The following is a 12413-nucleotide window of genomic DNA, read 5'->3' on the forward strand; positions in this document are numbered from 1 at the left end:
ACTGACTCATGAGGACCACCACAGGAAAGGAAGAACCAGAGTTTCCTCTGCCGCAGAGGATAAGTTCATTAGAGAGTTAAAAGTAACAAATCAAATCAAATGTATTTGTAACAAACACATGGTTAGCAGATGTTGTGTAGTGAAATGCAAAGAACTCTATACCTAATGGGAAGCATGGGGATGAAAACATCATGCTTTAGGGCAGTTTTTCTGCAAAGGGACCAGGACGACTGATCCGTGTAAAGGAAAGAATGAATGGGGCCATGTATCGTGAGATTTTGAGTGAAAACCTCCTTCCATCAGCAAGGGCATTGAAGACGAAACGTGGCTGGTTCTTTCAGCATGACAATGATCCCAAACACACCGCCCGGGCAACAAATGAGTGGCTTCGTAAAAAGCATTTCAAGGTCCTGGAGTGGCCTAGTTAGTCTCGAGATCTCAACCCCATAGAAAATCTTTGGAAGGAGTTGAAAGTCCGTGTTGCCCAGCAACAGCCCCAAAACATCACTGCTCTAGAGGAGATCTGCATGGAGGAATGGGCCAAAATACCAGCAACAGTGTGTGAAAACCTTGTGAAGACTTACAGAAAACGATTGACCTCTGTCATTGCCAACAAAGGGTATATAACAAAGTATTGAGAAACGTTTACTTATTTTCCACCATAATTTGCAAATAAATTCATTAAAAATCCTACAATGTGTTTTTCTCATTTTGTCTGTCAGTTGAAGTGCACCTATGATGAAAATGACAGGCCTCTCTCATCTTTTTAAGTGGGAGAACTTGCACAATTGGTGGCTGACTAAATACATTTTTGCCCCACTGTACCTAACCATTTCCTTGGCTCTCTTGTAGAGTGCATCCATTGTTTTCAATGCCATGATGTCCTCGAGGAGCAGATTCAATGCATGAGCAGCATAGCCATTGGGTGTGATGTGAGGGTAGGACTCCTCCACTTTAGACCAAGCAGCCTTCATGTTCGCAGCATTGCCGGTCACCATTGCAAATAACTTCTGTGGTCCAAGGTCATTGATTACTGTTTTCAGCTCATCTGCATTGTAGAGACTGGTGTGTCTGTTGTCCCTTGTGTCTATACTCTTGTAGAATACTGGTTGAGAGGTGTGTCGTGGAAATACTTCTTAAAAATACCGGAGCTTGTGAATTCAATAAAGACTTTATTACAAAGTAACAAGCCGAGCTGGGCCATGCCAGTCCCAAACTCAAAGATCACTTTATATACAGTACAAGTTTGACACAACATACATAGTCACTCCTCTTTATGTAAATGATTCACATGTTTTAGTATTCTGCCACTGTTGTTTCTAATCTTACTTCTAGTCTGTCTACGACCATCTTTACTTGATTTCTCCTCTCCTTCTTGGCACATACTTCAGGGCATAGATTATATTGGGCGTAACCATAGCGACGATAGAAAAAATAGACATGCATTCATAATGCAGGTGTAAGTCCAAGGACACCCACAAGACTAGGCAATGGCCTCCCCCCCAAGCCCACACTGATTGTACTCACCATTCCGAGATGCGCAACACATGCCCCAGAAAATCTAACCAGCTACTTAACCCTGTTGCCCAAAGCTAACGGTATAAGCAGCCAGCAAGCTTCATCTGTCTAATGAGGCCCGACCGGACCGGGTTGTGTTGTGGAGCTAGCCACAATAAGGATTAGGCACAATAGTGGAATTTGCGGTTTCCCTTCAAAATAAACGTATGTCATTGACAGTGATGCAACTGAAAACAAATAGTAAAATTATGCCATACTTTTATTTTGAAGGCTAACCGCAAAGTCCACTGTTAGCTTCCCATATATGGGTCCGACCACCATTAATAAGACACAATAGCGATATAGCTATTGAAACAGATTGTTGTTTTTGGGGAAGAACATTGTTTGCATCCATGAGCTAGCTAGCTTTTTTTAAGACCATCACTGTAGGTGCTCAAGACAACTTTACCAGCATCAAAGCATATGTATCGATGAATCAATGTGACACATGAAATATGAGTGATAATCAATATGTAATAACTATGTAAGAAATGTATAAATACGTTAAATTATTATGTGACGTGCAATCATACTCAGGTGCTGTTTGGCCACCAGCTTATTTGACACGTCAAATGGTGTTATTTGATGTGTATCTTTTTTGACATGCAAACACCCAAACGGCGTTCCATATAAATACTGGTTGAGAATGAAACGACTGAACAAATGAACAACGAAACAGCACAGCAAGTAAGTGAAATAAACAGGTTTTGATTATGTTTTACCGGTAATGGGGACATCAATAAATGCCAACAAAATAACTCAGTGTGGTGTGTGTGTGTAACCTATATTTAACTAGGCAAGTCAGTTAAGAACAAATTCTTATTTACAATGATGGCCCGGACGATGCTGGGCCAATTGTGCGCTGCACTATGGGACTACCAATCACGGCTAGATGTGAAACAGCCTGGATTCGAACCAGGGACTGAAGTGACGCCTCTTGCACTGAAATGCAGTGCCTTAGACCGCTGAGTCCATGTGTGTGTGTTAACTATTTAACTGTACTAGTAGGCTTAAAAGACCGCTAAAAAATGTAATATCGGTTTTCGATATCGGGTTTTGCTGGCAAGGAAAATATTGGATATCGGTGTTGGCCAAAAAGTTTAACCAAAATATGCCACAATAATTTCCTTATGTGAATCCCACAAAAAAAATCACTGGTATAAGCTAATTTTTTTGATGAATTTAAGCAAAATTCCCAACATTCTCGGGCTTAACTTCCCATGTAACATTTTCAGAAATTTACCCGGAAAGTTTCCGATCCTTTGCAACCCTACCCGACCCTCTGAAGGCAACGTGCCAGCGTCAAGCTTCTCTAAAGCCCATAGGGACATGCGGGGTGCATCTTCAGTCTTGCATTTTATCTTCACATTTTGAAACAGTCCATTTATATTTTCCAACGGGGCTATACATTTGGGTGAAGTTTTTTTCTTGCCTGAGTAGCCTTGTTTCACTGCCCCCCCAAAAAAATCAACCATCTAGTGTTCGGCGAAATAACAACACAATATCAAATACAGGTAGCCTAGTCAAATAATTAACATCCAATCACATTAAAAGTTACTCTCTCACGGGAATTCTACTAACGGTCCGTATGTAGCCAAACGTAGCTACTGCTCATGTTGGTATCTGTACTGATGGCGCAAAAGCCATGACAGGGAGACATATTGGAGTGGTAACGCGCGTGCAAGCAGTTGCTCCCGATGCCAATTTGGTACACTGCAGCATCCACGGAGAGGCTCTTGCTGCCAAGGGAATGCCTGACAGCTTGAAAGACATTTGGGACACTACAGTGAAAATGGTTAACTTTGTTAAAGCAAGGCCCCTGAATGCTCGTGTATTTTCTGCACTATGCAATGATATGGGCAGCGACCATGTAATGCTTTTACAACATACAGAAGTGCGCTGGTTATCAAGGGGCAAAGTATTGAGACTTTTTTAAATTGAGAGATGAGCTTAAAGTTTTCACTGACCATAATTTTCACTTGTCTGAACGCTTGCATGATGACGAGTTTCTCACACGACTGGCCTATCTGGATGATGTTTTTTCTCACCGGAATGATCTGAATCTAGGATTACAGGGACTCTCCGCAACTCTATTCAATGTGTGAAACAAAATTGATGCTATGATTAAGAAGTTGGAGCTCTTGAACTCAAGCTTACGTCAAATGTGATATAGCGAAGAACCTGAGTGAGTTGGGTGCGTAATTACACAGGTACTTTCCCGAAACGGATGACAAAAACAACTGGATTTGTTATCCCTTTCAACCACGTACCTATGTGAGAGTGGATTCTCAGCTCTCACTAGCATGAAAACTAAATACAAGCATAGACTGTGTGTGGAAAATTATTTAAGACAGACTCTCTCCTATACAACCCAACATTGCAGAGTTATAAGATAAGTGTTTCCAGTTTCAGAGATGTTTGTAGTTCGTTCCAGTCATTGGCAGCGGAGAACTGGAAGGAGAGGAGGCCAAAGGAAGAATCGGTTTGTTTGTTGTGAAAAAACACACATTATTATGTTTAATAAATATATTGTATAGTGTGTGTGGCAGGCTTACAATGATGGCAAAAAAACAACATTTGAGAGTGCGCTGACCCTGGTGCTAGAAGGGGTAGGCAGCTGGAGGTTGAATGTTTGAAGGGGTACGGGACTATAAAATGTTTGAGAACCCCTACCTTACAGTATGCAAAACAAATGCCCAGGGCCAATCGGCTATTGACTGCCAACTTTATTTAACTAGGCAAGTCAGTTAAGAACAAATTATTATTTACAATGATGGCTTAACACGGCCAAATCTGGACGAAGCTGGGCCAATTGTGCGCCGCCCTATGGGACTCCCAATCACGGCTGTATGTGATACAGCCTGGATAGCCCGGCAGTAATGATGAGTTTATCAATTAAAATGCAAGACTGTTTATGGATAAAACAAGTTTTCAGAATTGTATGTATTGTTAATCTGTATGTTATGTATTGATAATCTGGACCGTCCGTGAATGAACGTCATTGCTGATAGCGTTCATGGTTTATTCAACCAGGTTTGATGCCAAAGCGAGGAAAAGGCATCGAGCAGCTCTGCCTTCTCATGCAAGTAGCCAACTCAAGCTCTTGCAGACAGCAACCACTCAGCCTTCTTGTGCAAGGGAGGGGCTTTGGGTTGCATGATGTAATCTCTTTGAAAATGTTTTTTTTTTTGCAATTGCTGAATTCCAATAGATGGCAGCATAAGACCACTAATGAGATTTCATATGACCAGTTCTCCCTGAATACACCCCCCCACTCACAGAACAACTCACAAACACTTTTTTCTGTCCCTTCCACACAGCTAACTCAAGAGGAAGGACCAAAACACCCTCTTAACAGATTACTGTGAATTACTATGATGATGATTAACGTTTATTATTACCTATTTTCATGCCGAGGTCGAGAAATGTATTGTTCTAGAACATTTGTCTAGAACATTTGTCAAATTCATCAACCAGCTTCGAGACGTTCTGCCTTCTCGCACAAGTAGCTAACTGTAAAGCAATGGGTGACCCTTTTAGAAAATCATGGGACATATAGTATTTAGTTGCATGCTATTTTATGTCAATCATATTGCTGCTCATAGCCTAAATTATAACTGATTCTTTGATCTTATGCTGCCATCTATTGGACATATTAGGCAATTAAAAGTTATTAATTCGCATAAAGACATTGGCAGCCGAAAAATAAAGGGTATTTTTCTTAGTAATTCCTGAGATCAGTCTCAACCCTGCCCCACGCCAATTTCTGGACTTTCACATAGTGGTTACTAGGTCACACCCAATTCAAACCACATTTTAAAAATAAAACAAATGTGGCTTCTTTATCAAGTGTTCTGCTTTGCAATAATAAATATCCTAAAATAACTAATAACAAAAAAACAGCAAAATGCTTACATAGGTTTTGATTTTGTTTTTTAAATAACAATTGAAATGCTATAATGTTATTTAATAACATAATATTAGTTCTAAAATATTTTCTATAAATGTTCTAGGTTATCCCTATTGTATAATCCTAAACCTAAAATTAGGGGTTAAGGCTAAAATAGGTGAAACCTATGGTTGAGGCTAATATAGGTTAAGCGTGGGATCAGGTTTTTTAAGGCAAAAAAACAGCTAGCTCTTGCTCCTCCCCGTGGCCTTCTGTGGGTACTACATAACATAATCTGAGGTAGCAACTGCTTCAGATCTACAAATCAATGAGCTACACCTATCCATTTGATTTGCAACTCAGTGAACCTGCTCAGCATTCGCTCAATTCAATGTCTATGAATGAACAGATTTCGACGCATAACAAGAAACCACAAATCGTTGGTTATTCGGTTATTTCTTAATTATAAAATGTTTAAAATCGCCCACATCTTGAAAGAGAGGAACTGGGACACGTTTTTGTCTTTACACCATTTTTTGAAAACAAATATGGTTAACCAATCACCGTTTGATTGGTATGCGCCAGCCATCGCCAGAACCTGTACCCGGGCAAACAGTGAGCGTACTCACAAAGGAGAAAGGAGTCGTAACCATGTTAATAATTAGTTACGTGAGGTACCTTACAAGGTTAACGTGGGCATCTCTTATTGACAGCTATAGTGAAGCAGGCCTTGTGAAGCAGAACAATGGTTGTTACTTCCGGCGCCGACAGAGACGGACGCCTCGCTTCGCGTTCCTAGGAAACTATGCAGTTTTTTGTTTTTTTCCGTGTTATTTCTTACATTGGTACCCCAGGTCATCTTAGGTTTCATTACATACAGTCGAGAAGAACTACTGAACATAGGAGCAGCGTCAACTCACCATCAGTACGACCAAGAAAATGACTTTCGCGAAGCGGACCCTGTGTTCTGCCTTTCACCCTGGACAACGGTATAGATCCCAGCCGGCAACCCTAAAAAACGACTTCGAAAAAGGGGAAAACGAAGCGGTCTTCTGGTCAGACTCCGGAGACGACCACAACGTGCACCACTCCCTAGCATTCTCCTCTCCAATGTCCAGTCTCTTGACAACAAGGTTGATGAAATCCGAGCAAGGGTAACATTCCAGAGGGACAACAGAGACTAACGTTCTTTGCTTCACGGAAACATGGCTCACTAGAGAGACGCTATCGGAGACGGTGCAGCCAGCTGGTTTCTCCACGCATCGCGCCGACAGAAACAAACATCTTTCTGGTAAGAAGAGGGGCAGGGGCGTATGCTTTATGGTTAACGTGACGTGATGTGGCCAAAACAACATACAGGAACTCAAGTCCTTCTGTTCATCTGATTTAGAATTCCTCGCAATCAAATGTAGACCGCATTATCTACCAAGGGAATTATCTTCGATTATAATCACAGCCGTATATATTCCCCCCCAAGCAGACACATCGATGGCTTTGAACTAACTTTATTTGACTCTTTGCAAACTGGAATCCATATATCCGGAGGCTGCATTCATTGTAGCTGGGGATTTTAACAAGGCTAATCTGAAAACAAGACTCCCTAAATTTTATCAGCATATCGATTGCGCAACCAGGGCGGGAAAAACCTTGGATCATTGCTATTCCAACTTCCGCGACGCATATAAGGCCCTGCCCCGCCCTTCTTTCGGAAAAGCTGACCACGTCTACATTTTGTTGATCACTGCCTACAGACCGAAACTAAAACAAGAAGCTCCCGCGCTGAGGTCTGTTCAACGCTGGTCCGACCAATCTGATTCCACACTCCAAGACTGCTTCCATCACGTGGACTGGGATATGTTCCGTATTGCGTCAGATGACAACATTGACGAATACGCTGATTCGGTGTGCGAGAATGTGCGTTGAAGATGTCGTTCCCATAGCAACGATTAAAACATTCCCAAACCAGAAACCGTGGATTGATGGCAGCATTCGCGTGAAACTGAAACCGCGAACCACTGCTTTTAATCAGGGCAAGGTGACTAGAAACATGACCAAATACAAACAGTGTAACTATTCCCTCCGCAAGGCAATCAAACAAGCTAAGCGTCAGTATAGAGACAAAGTAGAATCTCAATTCAACGGCTCAGACACAAGAGGTATGTGGCAGGGTCTACAGTCAATCACGGATTACAAAAAGAGAACCAGCACCGTCACGGACCAAGATGTCTTGCTCCCAGGCAGACTAAATAAGTTTTGCCCGCTTTGAGGACAATACAGTGCCACTGACACTGCCCGCAACTAAAACATGCGGACTCTCCTTCACTGCAGCCGACGTGAGGAAAACATTTAAACGTGTCAACCCTCGCAAGGCTGCAGGCCCAGACGGCATCCCCAGCCGCGCCCTCAGAGCATGTGCAGACCAGCTGGCTGGTGCGTTTACGGACATATTCAATCAATCCCTATCCCAGTCTGTTATTCCCACATGCTTTAAGAGGCCACCATTGTTCCTGTTCGCCACAAAGCTAAGGTAACTGAGCTAAACGACTACCGCCCCGTAGCACTCACTTCCGTCATCATGAAGTGCTTTGAGAGACTAGTCAAGGACCATATCACCTCCACCCTACCTGACACCCTAGACCCACTCCAATTTGCTTACCACCCAAATAGGTCCACAGACGATGCAATCTCAACCACACTGTACACTGCCCTAACCCATCTGGACAAGAGGAATACCTATGTGAGAATGCTATTCATCGACTACAGCTCGGCATTTAACACCATAGTGCCCTCCAAGCTCGTCATCAAGCTCGAGACCCTGGGTCTCAACCCCGCCCTGTGCAACTGGGTACTGGACTTCCTGACGGGCCGCCCCCAGGTGGTGAGGGTAGGCAACAACATCTCCACCCCGCTGATCCTCAACACCGGGGCCCCACAAGGGTGCGTTCTGAGCCCTCTCCTGTACTCCCTGGCCACACACGCTTCCAACTCAATCATCAAGTTTGCGGATGACACAAGGCTTGATTGGTAGGCTTGATTACCAACAACAACGAGATGGCCTACAGGGAGGAGGTGAGGGCCCTCGGAGTGTGGTGTCAGGAAAATAACCTCACACTCAACGTCAACAAAACTAAGGAGATGATTGTGGACTTCAGGAAACAGCAGAGGGAACACCCCCCTATCCACATCGATGGAACAGTAGTGGAGAGGGTAGTAAGTTAAGTTCCTCGGCGTACACATCACAGACAAACTGAATTGGTCCACCCACACAGACAGCATCGTGAAGAAGGCGCAGCAGCGCCTCTTCAACCTGAGGAGGCTGAAGAAATTTGGCTTATCACCAAAAGCACTCACAAACTTCTACAGATGCACAATCGAGAGCATCCTGCCGGGCTGTATCAACGCATGGTACGGCAACTGCTCCGCCCACAACCATAAGGCTCTCCAGAGGGTAGTGAGGTCTGCACAACGCATCACCGGGGTCAAACTACCTGCCCTCCAGGACACCTACACCACCCGATGTCACAGGAAGGCCATAAAGATCATCAAGGACAGCAACCACCCGAGCCCCTGCCTGTTCACCCCGCTATCATCCAGAAGGCGAGATCAGTACAGGTGCATCAAAGCTGGGACCGAGAGACTGAAAAACAGCTTCTATCTCAAGGCCATCAGACTGTTAAACAGCCACCACTAACATTGAGTGGCTGCTGCCAACACGCCGACTCAACTCCAGCCACTTTAATAATGGGAATTGATGGGAAATGATGTAAAATATTTCACTAGCCACTTTAAACAATGCTACCTAATATAATGTTCCCTACATTATTCATCTCATATGTATACGTATATACTGTACTCTATATCATCTACTGCATCCTTATGTAATACATGTATCACTAGCCACTTTAACTATGCCACTTTGTTTACATAATCATCTCATATGTCTATACTGCACTCAATACCATCTACTGCATCTTGCCTATGCCGCTCTGTACCATCACTCATTCATATGTCTTTATGTACATATTCTTTATCCCCTTACACTTGTGTCTATAAGATAGTAGTTTTGGAATTGTTAGCCAGATTACTTGTTGGGTTATTACTGCATTGTCGGCACTAGAAGCACAAGCATTTCGCTACACTCGCACTAACATCTGCTAACCATGTGTATGTGACAAATACAATTTGATTTGATTTCATTTGAGTAGGACGTTCGGGAAAAGGTCGTTGGTGCCAAGGTGCTCACTTCCAACACACCGACAGTGTCTTTGCGTTTTGGTACCCCAGCATTACATTCATAAAAACGCTGCGTTTTCCTTGCAGCATTGCGTTGCACATGCAGTGCATTCGGTGTGGTCAATGCGAAAACGGCTTGACAGAAAGGGCAGCAGAAGGTGAATGTTGAACTGTTGTTGCATACATATCCAGATGATGCTATGTACTATTTTGCGCAATGATGCTGTCGGTGTCTGAAGCTTAGTCTAACAACATTGTAGCTCAATGTAGAATACTGCCGTTGACACGGGCGTTGTAACTCTGTTTCAAGCAGTAGTGACAACGTGGTTACTTATAGCTTATTACAAGGTCCAGGTTCAATACCAAGCTGCTTGTTATCATGAACATCATGACAGGTAGGTAGCTAGCGTTAGCTGGCTTAACTGTTGATGAGAAACCAACAACAACGGGCTAACGTTAGTGAACACCATAGTTACGGTACATGCTTTAGCAAAAACTAATTACACCATTCCTGCTGCTACAAAAGATTTAGCCAACTAGTATCTGGCAAAAGCGATTAAATGATTTATTCGATCGGCTAAGGAGAACGAGGCCTTCGCTGCCTATCGAATAAGACATTGACAAGCTTGCATAATACCGCGCAAGCAAGCTTAGTTTAATATTAAGAGATCACCAAAACACCAATTGGTGGTAAACTGTCATTACACGGCGCGATACAATTATAAAACTAGATCACGACACAGTTAACTGGGCCTGCTGGCTAGCAGCAGTTCGCTTTTGGGATTTATTGGCTAGCTGCAAGCTACTAGTACATTGATTCATTATGTACCGGTTAGCTAACTACGTTAACGTAGCTAGCTAGCTAGCTAGCTATTTCATGACCTCCGTTCCAGCTAACGTTATGTTGCTGGTTAGCTAACTACATACAACTGCTTAAGACAAATGTTCAAAACAAACAACGAAATCCTTACCAGAAAAATCCATTTGGGAGCAAGTACAACAATGCAAAGCCAGCTAGAAACCATGAACCGGGGAGCCGTCTCTAGTTACCACAGCCACAGATTCAGATGGCCCGCCTACTCGACCAATCAGATGGAGTGTGTGATGCCGAACGCATTGCAACAGTTTAATGGTTTTGATATGATTTATTTCAGAAATTCTGACATTGATAAAGATGTAGTATATTTCATTCAACTGCTAATAATAGTAGGTACATTTCATATTCACAAATGCAAATGGTCTAATTCGAAACCTAACTTTTTTCACTTTATAAATTAATTTTAACAATATGGAACTACTTTAACTAAAATGAAAGGCAATTAAAACATTGTTTAGGAATCCTGGCAATGTAAATTGTTTGTATGTATGCTTGTTTGCATGTGACTATTCCTCTTCTGTTTGTTGATATTTGTTAATAAAAATACAATTAAAAAACAAAAGCAGATGCATTTGTTTTATCTAGTGATCCATCAATTATTTTGTTATTTATTATCTATAATAAAACCAACTGTTCTAACTGCAAAGTGGTAATCGGATGTCTTATTCAAACTCCGCTTGCAAGCTATTATAATTTGTATTTGTATGTATTATGGATCCTAATTAGCTGCTTCCAAGGCAGCAGCTACTCTTCCTGGGGTCCAGACAAATTAAGTCAGTTACACAATTTTAAAAACATTACAATACATGAATTACAGAATTCACAACACACTAAGTGTATGCCCTCAGGCCCCTACTCCACTATCACATATCTACAATGCAAAATCCATGTGTATGTGTGTATAGTGCATATGTTATCATGTGTGTGTATGTATGTGTCTCAAATCAAATTGTATTTGTCAAATGCGCCAAATACAACAGGTGCAGTAATTGGCAGTGAAATGCTTATTTACGAGCCCTTAACCAACAATAAAGCTTTAAGAAACAATAGAGAAGTAAAAAATTAAAATAACAAATAATTAAAGAGCAGCAGTAAAATAACAATAGCAAGGCTATATACAGGGGGGAAAAGTACTGAGTCAATGTGCAGGGGCACAGGTTAGTCAAGGTAATTGAGGTAATATGTACATGTAGGTAGAGTTAAAGTGAATACGCATAGATAATAAACAGAGAGTAGCAACAGCATAAAATCACATTTATTTATATAGTATAGCCCACAAAGATCTCTGCCATGGCACAACCCAAGGGGGGGAGCCAACCCAGACAGGAAGACCACGTCACAGTGACTCAACCCACTCAAGTGACGGCATGGAAGAGCACCAGTAAGCCAGTGACTCGGCCCTTGTAATAGGGTTAGAGGCAGAGAATCCCAGTGGAAACAGGGGAACCGGCCAGTCAGAGACAGCAAGGGCGGTTCGTTGCTCCAGTAAAAGAGGTGGTGGGGGGGGGGATGCAAATAGTCTGGTTAGACATTTGACTAGCTGTTCTGAATTCTTATGGGTTGGAGGTAGAAGCTGTTAAGAAGCGTTTTGGACCAAGACTTGCCGCTCCGTATAGTCTATGACTTTGGTGGATAGGGTCTATAACAATTTTTAGGTGATTCCTCTGACACCACCTGGTATAGAGGTCCAGGACTGGGCTGTACGCACTACCCTCTGTAGTACCTTGCAGTCGGACCAAGCAGTTGCTGTACCAGGCTGTGATGCAACCAGTCAGGATGCTCTCGATGGTGAAGCTGTAGAACTTTTAGAGGATCTGAAGACCCATGCCAAATCTTTTCAGTCTCTTGAGGGGGAAT

The 12413-nt window shown here is 42.6% G+C and overlaps 1 protein-coding gene across 4 annotated transcripts in view; it reads right to left on the minus strand.

Annotated features, from left to right (window-relative positions):
- The window catches only part of LOC124041687 (nuclear receptor coactivator 6-like), a 34935-nt gene extending 24149 nt beyond the window's left edge, over positions 1–10786 (minus strand). For 3 of the 4 annotated variants that reach the window (XR_006839977.1, XM_046359563.1, XM_046359561.1), the window contains exon 1: positions 10651–10786. The gene's annotated coding sequence lies outside the window, so the exon portion shown is untranslated. Of the gene's footprint in view, positions 1–825; positions 1081–10650 lie in introns of those variants that run through there. The other variant, XM_046359562.1, reaches the window with a different exon arrangement.
- Positions 10787–12413: the final 1627 nt, after the last annotated feature.

This window comes from Oncorhynchus gorbuscha, linkage group LG08 (assembly GCF_021184085.1).
Source record: "Oncorhynchus gorbuscha isolate QuinsamMale2020 ecotype Even-year linkage group LG08, OgorEven_v1.0, whole genome shotgun sequence".
Lineage (NCBI taxonomy): Eukaryota > Metazoa > Chordata > Actinopteri > Salmoniformes > Salmonidae > Oncorhynchus > Oncorhynchus gorbuscha.